Consider the following 15,833-nt stretch of genomic DNA (forward strand, 5'->3'; position numbering starts at 1 on the left):
GAAGGACCTGGAGATTCCTAGACAGGTGTTCTCTTGGGTAAAAAGAATAGTGTTTTTTCATCTGCAGGTTCTCCACATTCACAGGAGTCCTTCACCCCTAAGTCCAGCAAATGTGGAGGCACTACTGTACTTACTGCTTTTCCATTATATATATATTGCTTCCATTACTTCCATCCCCTTAAAAATGTTTCTAAAAATATCCCTTAAAAGAAAATTTTGAAAGGAATTATAAACCATTGCTTGTCACGCCTGTAACATAATTTCACTCTTACTTTGTTATGTTACTTTAAAATTCAGCTCTGCAATATATTTGCCCCTAATTAACTTGTTACAGGTATCTAGTTCAGACCTCCCCATTTTCCAACACTGGTGCAAAAAACAGTGTAGTGCAACTTTGCTATGTAGTTCTCCTTAATTATAAGTGTTTTTTAGTGTTATGGCATCCATTTGAATTGTTTTATGGAATTGAAGGGGAAGGGAGTTAAAAGCATTGTAGTCCCACTTCTAACTGATAGGCAGATTCCTGAATGTCTTACTTGCTCTTAGAATCATAGAATCATAGAGTTGGAAGAGGGCCATTCAGTCCAACTCCCTGCCATGCAGGAACTCTCAATCAAAGCATCCCCAACAGATGGCCATCCAGCCTCTCTTCTTTAGGTGATTTATCATACTGTGTCCTGTCACCAGTACTTTTTAATAGATACATGAAATTGCTCAAAGATTTTGCCTGGAAACTGGAGGGAGGTATCATCAACATGCAGATGACATTCAACTTTGTTTTTCATCCAATCCAGTTACGGTTGTTTTATGCCTCGAATAAGCACTTGGAACAGTAGATGGAAGTTAACAAACTGATGCTCCATAAAGACAAGATGAAAGTGTTGTTGGTGGGCAAATCAATGGTCCAGGGATTCAAGCTGTGTAGATACAGTTGCATACACTGAAATAGTATGGTATTAGCTCTGCCATTACTGGTGAAGACACAAATGGCATTAATTGCACCAGAGTTTAGGAAAATGCTGCCCCTGTTCTGAGCTTTGGACATATAGTTATAAAAGCTTGAAGGAGATTCTTCACAAGTTCAGTTGAATGTGCTTCAAAACCTATCCATAGTAAAGAAACTAGACAGCACAGAGCCCCAACTGCATAGGCAAACATGTTTAGAATCCACCTTCTAGGCCACTGGGAGAACTAAAAAAGGCTAACAAGCATGACCCCAACACCTTCCTCACATATTGTTTCCATATGGTTTGGAGCAGTGCAACTCAAAGTAGTGGACTTTGGCCAGTGCCAGTCCGAGAGTCATAAGGTGATAGAACACACCATGTTTCCAAGAAAATAAGAACAGTTGTAGCCAATGGGCACTCCCTGAGACATTAATAGCCCTGTCTTCGTAGGCCAAATTCAATGACCTATCCTTGTTTCTTCAGTGGGAAAATCAGACAACCTGTGACTCAAAGCCTTGCTCTGATGTGAGAAGACCAGATAATGGTCAGCCCATTCAATGCTAGAAGTGGATTTTTCCTCTCTTACTGCAGATTTTTAAAGTCCCTGTTTGGTCTAAAACTTCCCAGAAGATCTGGAACCCTCCATTCTGAAGCTGGATAGCTGACTGAACATGCATCCTACTGGGCCAATGCTGTCTGTCACTTGCTGTGAGGTCAGAACGAAGTACCCAGCCATGTATCTAATTTTAAAACCATTGTACTGTTTTATAGTTTATAATGTCTTGTGGATTGGTTACAGTGGACCCTTGTCATACGCTGGGGTTTGGTTCCAAGATCCCCATGGATAACAAAATCTGTGGATGCTCAAATCCCATTAAATATAATGACATAGCAAAATGGCGTCCCTTATAAAAAAAATGGCAAATCAAGGCTTGATATTTGAAATTTATACTTTTTTTGAACATTTTCAAATCGTGTATGCTTGAATCCGTGTATAAAAAATCCGTGTATAAGACTGTATTTTCTGTTGTAGCTGTTATTGTTTAATGTCCCGGATATATCTGACAAAAAGATAGAAACACAAAAAATAAATATGATGACAGCAATGATGGTAGTGAAGACAAAGCACAGTTATCACTGGGCCTACCCATATTTTTTCCCAAAAGTGGTTTACAGTGAACTTTGATTGGCAAAGGCAAAAATCTAATTTCTTAAATAAAAGAGAAAAAAGAAAAAAGAAAATTCTGTCACTCTAATAATAAGCATCCACAAAACACTTCCCCCTAAAAAAAAAACCTCCACCTGAGAAAGGAACAAGATCCCTGCTAGATGCACACACATTTATTGCAAACATTTGATATTTTGCTCACATTGCAAATTGTTTTAATTTGACAAGATCCCATAATTTTTTTTCCAAATAATTTTTATTATACTTATCTTAGAATTTCTTCTCATCTTATGGCTCCAGTAAAATAACTGCAGAACTGGTTGTAACATTTTAATTTTCTGCATGGAGTTTTGGAGGTTGTTTTTTTTTTCCTGAAACAATATTCCTCTGGTTCAGTTGCAATTCTAGCTTCTTGAAACCTCTGGGCAGCCCTGAAACCAGATCTGAGCACAGAAAGGCTGTGATTCAGCATCCTACGTATAAATTATTCCTTATGTTTCAACATCCACTCTTCCTTTCCCCCTCCCCACTTAATTTTCTGGTTATCTTTAGTAACCATGCTACAACCAAATCGTCATTTCAGGTAAAGTACCCAATGCCAGTGTCAAATATGATTTCAAGGCAGTTATTTCTTCAGATCCGTTGGAAACACTCCATAATGCAGAAGCGATTCTGATTGCAACAGTTCACAAACTTTAAATGCTTTAATAATCAACCAATCAGAAAGTTGGGGGGGGGGGGAGTCAAAGTATTTGGTAACATTCCCCCCCCCCCCCAAAAAAAAAAAAAGAGGCATGAGTCAGGATGTCTTAGCTTTGAAGACAATAGAAGTTAGTGTGACTGGAAGGGCTGGCCTGCAAGCAGTATATCTACTGCCTAACAAAAGATTTATGTACAGTGTAACAAAAGAGGAAACCCACTTCTTCAAGGAGTCTCTTTCCCTCTTCCTTTGGCGAGATGAAAACATTTGATTTCAGCGCTAAAGACAAAGAGAAGCCGTTTGAATGACTGAGGTCATTTCCAGAGATGAAAATGGGACAAAATGTAACAAAAGGAAGGATTCGGGCACAGACAAAGAATGCTGGACTTTACTGCAAATATGGTTAGATCGCAGCCACTTTGAGAATTAAACAACAGAAACAGTTTGTTGTTGTTCTTTTTTTCCTAAGGGTCCTTTCAGAATGTAATTTCAAGTTTTTACTTCGACTATCATTGCTTTGACTCATGCTGCATGGTGAAACTGAAAGCAACACATTTGGCCAGTTACAAAATACCAGAGAACTGAAATGGATATTAAATGTGAAATGCCAAAGAGGTGATTCAGTGACTTCTCCAAAAATTCCTGAGCTAGACTGAGGAACATTGCATAGAGTCAAGTAGCAGGGAAATATTTTAAAGACGTAAGAACTGGCTCCCTTAAATTAAATCAAAGTCCTTTCAGTGACTCAGGTGGGGGGGGGGGAGGTGCTGTTAGGCTACAAGTCACCATCATCATCTCAGCCAACCAGTCATAATGGTTGGAGTTAATGGGAGGTGGAAAACAGCAATATCTGGAAATACATAGGTTTCTCACTCCTTGTTTGGTCCAAGTTGCTCACTCCATCAATAGCTAACTAGATGCATCAAGGAAGCTTCCAACTTATCATCCCCTGTTGTGTGGTATCCAGACACAAGATCTCAGATACAAAATTTCCCTGTGCATGCAGAATCCATTAGTACTATCTATCATGTCAATTCACAGACATTAATTGATCATTTCTGCTACATTCAGACCTCCGTATCCATGGATTCTGCATCCACAGATTCAACTAACCTCAGTTCAAAAATATTCACACCCCACCCCACCCCCACCCCAAAAAAGCAAAAAGAATATCTTGACTTTACCATTTTATATAAGGGTCGCCATTTTACTATGCCATTGTATATAATGGGATATGAGCATTCACGGATTTTGATATCCATGTGGGTGGGCCTGGAACTCAACTCCAATGGATACCAAGAGCCCACTGTATAATTGTGCTAATTTCTTTTGAAAGCTACCATAGAATGAAATGATAACTTAGCATGGTATAGTGGTTTGAGTGTTGGCATAGAGCTCTGGGAGACCAGGGTTGGAATCCCTGCTCAGTCATGTAAACCTATTGATTGACCATGGGCAAGTCACACTCTCTTGGCCTCAGAAGGAGGAAATGGAAAACCCATTCGGAATAAATCCTGCCAAGATAACCCCATGGTGGTTCATTTTAGGGTTGCCATGAGTCAGAGATGACTTGAAAGCTCACAACAACAACAACACTTGTGAACATCTCAATGAAAGAATTGGATGAAAACTCCATTTTACATGAGAACTAAGCAAAGCAATGCTGCATGCCACATGGCCAAGGAATGCTTTCTAGTCCATTCTGATTCACTTTCTAATCTGACCTCCTGCGGCACCTTTCCACAGTGGTCTTTGCATGCTTACTAGACACATTAATGGTCTGTATACAAACTTAAGATGATTTTGCCCCAGATTCTCATAAACAGAAGTAAGGTTTTACACTGAATATCACCTGATGTTCTATTACCCAGTCTACAGAAATACTGAACTAAAACAAGCAGGATGATTTATTAAAATGAAAATTGTAAAACAAATCTTCACTTTCATACATGTAGGTCATGTGTTACTCTGTGGTGTATGGAAATGTCAAGGGCATGGGGGGTAAGTGTTGTAAATGTTAGAAAGGATAAAGCCATGGGTCTCACACATACAAAAACATCTACTGGCTCTTTTTTCAGTCTGTAGGCTGAAGTTTTGAATTCAGCAAAGGGTTATGATATGAAATAGAAAGAAAAGACCTCTGAAATAAAATAATATTACTTTTACTCTGAAGCTGGATCAGGATAGCTTACAGTATTTGTTGGAGGCGTGGAGACTGTTTCCACAAATACTTAAGCTGACATCTGTCACATACGACATTAAGTGAAAACATTAACATTTACTGTGAAGGAACAGAACTATCTCAGTTTTGGACATTTTGTTTAGTTTTATGGTATTTTTTTAAGTGCTTTTCGTATGTATGTTAGTCAGTTTCAACCAAAAGTTAAGAAGTTTGGAAGACAAAAGTTTTAGGATAGAAAGATCAAGAAGCACAGGAAAGAAGGTAAAGGGCTCAGCAAAGGGCAAAGAGCAAACCAAGGAAATAGATGGTTACAAAGATCAACAAAAGGACAAAAAAAAGAGAGGTTTAATTCAGAAAACAAATTTAGTTATTGATACTGCTATTTTATATATTAATATGACTATTAGTATTTTCTGGACACATCTTTTGGAGTCTAGGGGCCAAATTAACAAGATGCTGAGCTTGTAGAGCTTGTAGTTGGAAGTTGATAGCACATCTCTTCTTCAGCAATGTGATCCTTTCAGAGATTCATGGCTGAGCAATCAGACTTCCCAAGAAGACCTGCTAACCTCCCAAGGACCAACTGATGATAAAGCAAGCTGATATACAAAATCTGAGGGTGATAAAAAGATAGAAGAGAGGTACAGTCCCTGTTCAAGGTTAGCTATGTGTACCTTCAAGTTACCCATTGACTTCTGGTGACCCCAGGAATGTCATTAAAAAAAATTCGGCAAGGAACACTCAGAGGTGGTTTTGCCAGTTCCTTCCTCTGAAATAGAGCACATGGTATCCTAGTGCCAGTATGGTGTAGTGGTTTGAGTGTTGGACTAGGACATTGGGAGACCAGGGTTTGAATCTCCACTAGGTCATAGAAACCTATTGAGTGACACTGGGCAAGTCAAACTTTCTCAGAGTCAGAGGAAAAAAAGGGTAAACCCTCCTGCCCTGAACAAATTCCACCAAGAAAATCCTGTGATAGATAGAGTCAGCTTAGGTTCGCCATAAGTCAGAAATGACTTGAAGGCACACAACAACAACAAAAACAACTTGTTATTTACTCATGGTCTCCCATCCAAAAGTACTAACCACATCTGATCCTGCTTAGCTTCCAAGATAAGAAGGAATCTGGTGTCTTAGAGAATTTAAATGCTTTTATCCAGATTTATATTCAGAATTTAAGACTTTTTTCCTACTGAGATTTTCCTGCAGTCTACTTCTTGTTATTTGAAATTAGTACATTTGCTTTACCTATCTCAATAGAGGTCTCTTGCAGGGTAGCACCATCTCACCCACATCTCAGGGCATTTGGCAGATCCATTCCTATGTGAATGGTGAATCCACTGTCAGTGCAGTTGTGAGAGAGTTTTATGGCCAATCTCCAACAACTGCACTGGTTGGATGAGAGCCCTCCAAGTGCTAGAGTCAACAGAGGTTCGGCACTAGAAGAGCTCCTGTACAACCCTGAGCACTAGCAGTAGTGGTGGTCAAACCAAGAGTAGACTCACCCTCTGTGTGATAACGGATGCACTGGCTGTTCTACAAGATAAGCGGCCCATTTAAAAACCCTATAGGTTTGGGGCTGAGCTTTACAGCAACTCTCCAAGGTGCTGAATCCTTTGGGGAGGGATCAGAGTCAGCATCTCACATATCCCCTGAAAATTCAGAGTAAAACCTTGAGTGAATTCACAGCTGCCATTTCATGAAAGGTAGGTAGAGTTGACCTTCCCTATTCACAGATTCTGTATCACATATTCAACCATCCACATCTTGGAAATATATATATATTTTGAAAATCCAAAAACAAACCTTCATTTTGCCATTTTATATAAGGGGCACCATTTGCTACACCATTTATATAATGGGACTTGAACATTCATGGATTTTGGTATCCATTGGAGGTCCTGGAACCAAATCCAAGTGGATACCAAGGGCTCACTGTACTTCGCACCAGCTTCAGTAGAGTTCCTAAATACAACCCTATTTACCTTCATATCATAAGGTTATGCAAAGGGAAGAATTCATGTCCCACTTTTGTCATACCAACTTTAGAGTATCACTGTTGTCGTTGATTTATACTATTTATTCTTTATACTATTTACATTGAACTTTTGGATCAGAGTAGCTCAGACAATTGCAAAATAATGTTGAACATAATGTAATTATTAAGAAAGAAAGAAAGAAAGAAAGAAAGAAAGAAAGAAAGAAAGAAAGAAATTCCCACCAGGAATTGACAGGTTTCATATAAACAATCCCACACATCACATCTTTCATATTCCATGACCAGAAACCAGAGCACTACTTCTAGTCACTCCAGATGGTTGGCAAAGGCTCTACTTTCCCCCATAAACTCTTCTCAGTGGGGGGTATGTGACACTCCTATGGAAATATAAAATGCCCTTTTGCTGCCCAACATCTGTCCAATGAACCCTGTCATTCTGGCAGGCCAGAACTCATGAGCAGATGTTGTTCTAGGCAAATGGTCTGCTTGCCATCCCTACCCTCATGAGAGAGTATTCATAAATTCAGTGTATTTGTGCATCTTGAGTCCTTGAGCTTCAAAACAACCCATCCTGAGCAGGCTGGGCCATCAAAAGTAAATGTTTTCACATCTGTGCCATGAATCAGTTGTGTTGTTTTAGGACTCATGATACCCAGGGCTGATCTTAAAAGAATATTCTCCAAACTAAAGTTGAAGGATAATTTAGAAGGGCAATGTATAGTGCTATATGCTGTTGTTTCCCTTTCACAGAGGTAAGATGGTGGATTTGTTATTGACTGAAAAGGCGAATTAGATATGTGGACAGAGAAGTCATTGATAACTGAGCCAAACAAGGACTCAAAGCTAGTTCTCATGTTCTATAGTGTAGTGTACTGTATACATCCCAAGAACTGGGCTATATCAATTTTACTTGAATGTAGAAGCTCCTGGTATGCATTCTGATCAGGCATCAGGCTTGTGCCAGAAGAAAGTCTGCTTTGGTTACCTTGGTGGACAGCCTGGGACAGGAACTAGACACAGGAAGCATTTCTTCTTGGTTCTGGTGGACTTCTCAGTGGTTTTGTATTTTGTCAGCTGTGATTGCCTTTTGATTCACCTGTCTTACATAGAACAGGAATTGGAAGCATTTTGTTATAGTGATTTTAGAAGGTAATGCTGGGGGACTCCTGCTTGATGAGTTATGAGTTATCAGCCAGTCATTGCTGCTGTTTGTCACATACATTTAACCACTGGAATGAGTTATAAAAATGCCTGGGGAAAAACATAGGTGTAGCACCACATAACTATAACTGTTTCATATTCACAATCGCTACTTAGTCATAATTTTAACACTATTGTCATGATTCCCCCAACCTACTTTATTGGACATCTGCATGATGAATAGGAGGGCCATTCTACTGATGATCAGACCATGATTTAATAATGTTTTTGTAGGGTTCGGCACATGGGGGTCGGGCCGGGAAAGGTTACTTAGGCCCAGTACAGATTAGAAGAAAGAGTAGCCAGAGGCCATCCCTTTCTCCTCCAGATCGTTGCCGTGGCTGAAATGGAGCTCACTGCCAAGGCGCCATTTGCGCCTTGGGGCATTGCGATGAAGTGTCTTGTGTGCCGTACCATTTGGATGCATCACACAAGACACGTCATTGGTACGCATGCTGTCTAAATGTGCACGCAACAAAATGGCAGTGACCGTACGTACTAGGGTTCAGGAGTGTGCGGTTACTGTGTGCTCCTTAACCCTAGAATTGGTGCTATCATGCCGTATTTGGCCCATTTGTACCAGGCCTTAGTTAAGTATTTAGTTCAGTGTAAGTTGATACAGGATTCCAGCCCACATCTACTAAACATCATGCTGCCATATTACCATTAAGTGACAGTATGGTGACATGGTGCACTAATTGTTTAGCATAAATGAAACCACCCCATGAACATTTCAGTTATTATATCTGAATAGATTTTTTGCTATTAAAAAGACAATGTCAAGATTACATACGGTGTTGCTGATGTGTGCTTCTTTCACTTTGTTCACAGAACATTCAGGTACCTCTGCAATTATGCTTGAGCAAGAAGAAAATGTTTTCCAATATCACACTGTGGTGTTTTGCAGTGACCTCCAAACTGATAGCAAAAGATGTGAACATCTGTCTGAGTGAAGGGGGTGGTGGAAATAATCTTCTGGGGAAATGTTTTAATGATAAAATAAAGTACCTGCTTGTTTTTATATTTAAGATTCTATGAATTGGAATTTCATGCTGTTTTCATCATTCTGTTACGCACTGGTTTTTAAAAATGTAATATATAAATAGAGATAACTGGAGATACATTGTGAGGTAGTGGTTATGTTGGACTGAGATTTGAGAAATCCAGGCTCAAATCCTCACTGGGCTGTATCAACAACAGCAGTTCCAAACAACAATATAAACTCTTTGGACATGAACTCTACTAGCTTGCTGTGTTAATGCTTATATTGAAGTAACTACTGACCCATGACACTTGGGCTAGTCACTCTCTCAGTCTGGCCCACCTCACCAGGTTGTTGTGAGGAGAAATGTGGAGGAGAGGAGAGACATGTAGATAGCCTTGAGATAATCAGACAAAATGTAGGATAAAAGTAACCAAACCAAAAATGTTTTTAGTTAAAATCATAACTAATAAATAAAATTCTATATGTGTAAAATGAATGTGGAGTATTATGATGTGTTCCCATGTTGGTCATATAGCATCCATATTTTTGGTTTGAATACTAAAGCCAGCATCATCCAAGCCATAGTATTTCTGATATCTATGTATGGTTGTAAAAATCAATTAATTTGAAATATGGTTCTGGATATCATCAACTGCTGAAAAGAGAGACAAACTGGTCTTAGATAAAATCAAGCCTGAATAATAATAATAATAATAATAATAATAATAATAGAACTCTCATTAGAAGCAAAGATGACAAAATTGAGGGTGTCATACTTAAGATATATCATGAGATGATGTGACTGATTGGAAAAAAACCTCTTTGAGGTCTCTCATTCATAGGGTTGCCATAAGTTCAAGTTAACCTGATAGCAAATAACAACAATAGTGAAGTGACACACTCTTATCTACATTTACAACCTATTTGTTTGTAAAGTCCACGTACATTAAAAGAGCTAGAACCTCTGCTAATGTAAAACACTAGCATACCGTGGCAGAACATATTCCCAAGTGATACAAACATTGTATAACAGAACACCTATTCATACTAATAATATCAGTAAAATGAAAATAAAAAAGTGTACATGTTCCCAAAACAATTTTTAGGGCTGTTTGAGTTAGCACGCAGCATCTTTCACAAAAAAGCCAGCCGGCTGTATCTCTCATACTTCCTTCCTTCGAGAAGGGCTCCGGCTTTGAGCAGGGGCCGCGCTCTGCTCAGGAGCTTTTAAGGGTTTCTAATCCTGGAAGGCCTTCTGACATCACCCCATTTCTTGTCTGCTGATGTTTCGTACAAGCCTCGCATTTCCTTCGCCTTTTCCAAGCCACCAATTACCACTGCGAGCTTGTGTTTATAGAGCGTGGGCCACCCCTCCTCCTTTCCACTGATGATGATGATCTCCTGGCCTGCATCCCAACAGCCAGGCAGCCTTCCCTTCCCAGTGATGGGTTTGGTGCCAAGGGTTAAGCCTGACCAGGGCTATTAGAAAAGAATTTAGGAAGGAGGGAGGGAGGGGATCACATAAATGAAACAGCAGGAGCAATCTCCCCCTCCACTTCCCCTCATTTCTCCCCCCCCCCCCATTTTTCATTGACTTCAGTAGAAACATGTGATCAGGAAGCCTGGCCTTTTTCCATTTCCCCTCCCGACTAAAGGGAAACATTGTGTAGCTCTCCACTGCTGTGCTGCTGGTGGGACGGCCTTTCACAGTGTTACGTAGGAGGATAAAAATAACCAGCATATTTAAGGCCAGGCTGTGGAATCCCAGCACACGCAGTGTGTGCCTGGTCAGTTCCTAGCACAGCATCGGCTCGCTCTCTTGGATACACACACACAAAGAAAAAGACCAGAGCTTCGCACTGTCTATGATGCAACTGTACAATCTGTCAGACGTGTTTGGCAAACCCATATGTTTTAAACAGCCCCTGGGAAGGACCTCAAGAATACTGTTTTTCATCTTCTTCTCTTTTTTTATTTTCCTCGGAACACACCAGTTCTGTTGAAACTAGGGCTCATGCAAAAGCAATTGTTTGCGGAGATGTAAATAAATATGCCTTGCCTTGTAAATGAAGCAAAGTACTCCATATGTGCTCAGAAAAGCTCTGGGCTGATTTATTTTGTTAGAATCTGAAAATCTGTCTGTTCAAACAGTTATTCTTTCTCTTCGTTCTGGGACAGTATCAATAAACAGGTGTAGGGGGAAAAAATACCCTCCCATGTTATCCCGAGAATGAACATTTCTGAAGGAAATGCTAAGTTATGCTTATGTTTTTACTTCATCTACTCTCAACAAAGTGAGAGCCAGTATGGTGTAGTGGTTTGAGCACTTGACTATGGAGTTTATCACATGGGACGGATCCCATGCAGAAACTGAATTTAAACTGGGAAAAAACCACAAAAGCGAGTAGATTTTCAAACGACGTCAGGAGTTAACTCAAACAAAAAGTGGACAAAACCAGCAAAAGCAGGTAGATTTTCAGGAAAATTTGTTTCACCCTCAGCATTCGCTTTGGAGTCTTACCCTAGATACCAATTTCCTGCATTTACAGAAAGACAAACTTTTAAAACGATTTAAAAGGACACAATGTAATTTATTATGGGTTCAGTAAATGCTTCTGTAACACTATTGAAGCTAAGCAGGAGTGGGTCTGACTGGGGTTCAGATGAGAAATCATTGGAAGTCCCCTTTAAACTTTTCTAACTATTCCAAATAGGGCATCAGGAAAATAAATCAGAACATGCTGTTCTACATCACTCAGATCTTACTACACCTCCCAGAATTCTGCAATCTATTATCTATCTATCTAGTAAAAAGACTGTGTGTATGCAAGAGATCCTAGCATGAACCTTTTCCAGTACCCCCAAATTTTCATTACTATCTTTTTTTCTATTAATTTTATTGAAATAATCAATTTTATTGAACCTTTACTATCCTCCATGTTAACTGTCACTGAAAAGAGCAGCCCCGGAATTAACCCACCCCACCAACTACCACCACCTACTTCTTTAACCATCAGATTTGAGGGCTTGCTTAGCTTTAGTGCATTTTCTGTCAAGAAGGGCTCCAAACTTCTTTGCAAGCCAAGAACAACAAAAAAAAAAGGTTCCAGCTTAAAACACCATGTTTGAGCCCTCTTTCTAGCTGAGGAGCCTGAAGCCTGAATAGACACTTTGTGGTGTCTGTCAGTGGATTCTCACAGGAAGAATCCTGAACTCTGGTCTGCTAGTTGCTTGGGATGGGGTGCGGAGAAGGCAGACACATAGAATTGTCCTTACAAGGTCTGTTGAGGCAACCAGGGAAATACGGAACAGGATACAAATATCTAATGTGGTCCTTGCTTCTTAGTGTCAAATCCCTAAAACTGAGCCCAAATCATGGATTCCATCTGTGTTACAGTGGTGAGGGTGACCCTTATGGTGAAAAAGACAGGCTTGATCTTTCTTATAAAGCAAGTGTTATGAAGTCACAAAATCTCCCAATCATTGTTGAAGGTAAGGAACTGAGAACAGTATTACAGTGGGCCCTTCCCTTACATGGGGGATCCATTCCAGATTCCCTCCCCCTATCTAAGGGGAATTCCATGTATGCTCAAGCCCCAATAAAAGTAATGAGACTCATGCCCGTGGTGCGGCGCGGCATGCATGCCATGGGTGCATGCACCATTACGCCTTCCGGGGTGCACCAAGGCTTCTTCCGACACGGCTTTCAGTGTATGCTGAAAGCCGCATATATAGCGCCCATATATGATGTGGGTGCACTGTACTTCTCAGGTTGTAACACTACAAAAAGACAAAGGCTATATTACCTCCTAGTGCTGGTATCCAACCATAGCAATGGCTGCTGAAATCTGGGATCCAGGGAAGCTGCTTGGCTGGTTGTCTGGATGGCTAGGTGTGGAGGATGGCCACAACTAATATTCACATTCTAGAGAAGACAGATCTGGGACTGCAGGTGCAGATGAGAATTAGATAAAAGATTAAATTCCAAAGACAACACACAGACATAAGCAGGGTTAGAGGCCAATGGACACTCAAGGTCCTATGTGGGTGGAACAGCAAGGCAGCAAGAGAAGGCTGAAAACTAAATGTGGGATCAAGCAGAAGTTAGATGTTCAAGAGATCAGGGGTTTGTAGGGCCCCCAGATCTCAGGGCCTGGGCCTGAGTCTTGGGACTTGGATTCTCTCATCCAGTTCTCTGAGTGAGAGAGAGAACTCTCAGGGCTAGAGCAGTGTTTGAAAAGAGTGTGTGTGTGTGTGTGTGCGCGCGTGCGCACGTGTGCATGCTCATGTGTGTGTGTTCATTTCTTTTTACTTAGACTTGGTGTTTTTATTTGACCAGTATAATATGCGTATCTGTAGTTGATCTTAATTTATCAAAGTTCTTAACATCACTGGGGCCCCATTGTCTGTGACGCGACAGTCAAGTATTTAAGGACTTTCAAGATATAGGCCTGGACCCTACTGAGGCATCACAATCAAGTCCCCAGTGGTTATATGCACACATTCTCCTTGCTTACTCAAGGAGACCTCCTAGACCACCTTGTGCAAACAGTTTCTGGGAGCTCCCAGCTGTTTGAAACCAGGCAAACAACAGGACTGGTCAATGTGGTGTGTGCAAGCTGACTGTGTCCAAGCCCAGTTCTACCCACCCCATGAAACATGGCATGCCAGCACTACCTGCTTCACTAGCTGGCCAAGGACAGCTGGTGGAATCCATGTCAATGGAGCAGTGAATTCACTCCTGGTTATAGATGAGGCCTAAAAGGAGCCATCGAAGGTGCTCAACCCAGCCCCCAAACAGATTTAACAGCTTGGACAGTTCATTCTAATCAATTCAAACCCTGTTTTAGTGTTTCATTATACTAATGACATGAAATCCACCAGACACCACTGTAGCTACATGAAACCTCCCTCTCTTTCTGTCAATTTTCATAGAATAATGGTGGTGCAGCTTTTCACTTGACTGACCACCATATCCACAAGATCAGTAACCACAGTTTTACTTACTTGCATCTGAGGAAAACAAGGAGACAAAACTTAGAAGGAATAATTCCAACAGAAAGTATTGCCAGAAGTAACCATACCAGCAGGAAAATACCTGAATAAGTTTCCATGGGACTAGAAGCATGTTATGTGCTTCTGAAACTTAAACAAGTGTTTGCTTGCATCCAGAAGGCATTGTGTAATGTTCCCTGCAACTTCCTCTCCAAAAGTGGTTCATTATATGTTTTGAAATTCTATGGCATATTGCATTATCATTCAACAGAATTGGGTGACCCTAAAGGGCAGCTTATATTTGCTTGCATCTCGGAATTATTTATACTGTGATTTTTGGCCCAGTGTATTTGGGAGGAAATGGAGAAGGACCGTCAAGAAGATGCTTGCTGGAGCTCTTCATTTTCATATGTTCAGAGGAAGGAAGGAGAATGCTTGAGAGTTGTGTGGGAAACACACTTCCCTACATACATTCTGGCAGCTTTGGGCTGGAGTCTACCCAGAGTTTTTATTAAAACAGCCTCATATGTTGTAGTGGTCCTCAAAAAAGCGGATGGGGGGAAAACAATGCAATAACTGATCAAATGTTAATGACTTCAGTCTGTTTCCACTAAGAGATTCCCACCTCGTTTCCACAAGAAGCAAGAGGAAAATGAGAGTAGAGTATTCTCAACCGCCTCTGACTTAGCTATTGCAGATTCTGGAAGAGTTGGTACTTACAATAAATAACCCAGCTCTCTGTGTGCCTGTTTTCACACATTTTAATTCAGCCCACATTATGCCCTTATTAACTAGCTTCAAATGAAACAATGCTACCCAAAAATCTATACTGTAATTAAAAGGGTCTGTCTGTGTTGCACTGTACAAATCCATTTGATGAATCACAGAATCACTCAACTTGATATGTTATCAAATTAGAAAATTGCTGGCTTGGGTCCATTTCACATTTTAAGAACTGTTACTGCTACTAGTGAAATGACACTCTGTTTCATTCAAATCATAAGCAAAATCATTGTTATCAACAGAGGCCACCCGGGCAAATGTCCTAGTTTGTTGTAAGATTCTGTGTATCTACTTTGAATCAAAGAGTCTGCCTATATTTATAGGCAGACCGGAATGCCATATAATATGCATTTTTCCACTCCTGAACTGTAATATTTGCTTGCATTCCAGTCAGCAGTTTTGCAAAGATCATCATAGGATTGGTATTTGAGATAGCCTATGTTAAATCTGTATAAGGTGTTTCACAATTATACCAATGGCCATATAATGTGCAGTGACTCGGACTTGCAATCCTTTCTGTTCTTTTCAGTGGAGAGCATGAGGTGAAATTGTAGGTAGCAAGTATTCAGCAGGCTGCAATAAACATGATCAGTTTTGTTTTTACAACAATAATACATTTGTTGTTCCAGAGAAGTGTCTAAGCCATGCAACAGAAAGGAACAATATCCATAAAAATTAGTTTATTACACCTATTCACCAGTGAATATACTAACCATTCTGATGATATACCTCATAGATTTGAGAGTCTCATCAAGTATCCAAGCTTCAAAATGCCATTGTGGCCTATGTAACTGCAATGGTTCACTATAGTGCAGATAAAAAATATTGTAAAATGAGCTGTTCACTGAGTGCATTTACACAACATGGCAAACCA

The sequence above is a fragment of the Sceloporus occidentalis genome, unplaced genomic scaffold (genome assembly GCF_023333645.1).
Source record: "Sceloporus occidentalis isolate IW3139 unplaced genomic scaffold, rSceOcc1.0.p SCAF_1, whole genome shotgun sequence".
Lineage (NCBI taxonomy): Eukaryota > Metazoa > Chordata > Lepidosauria > Squamata > Phrynosomatidae > Sceloporus > Sceloporus occidentalis.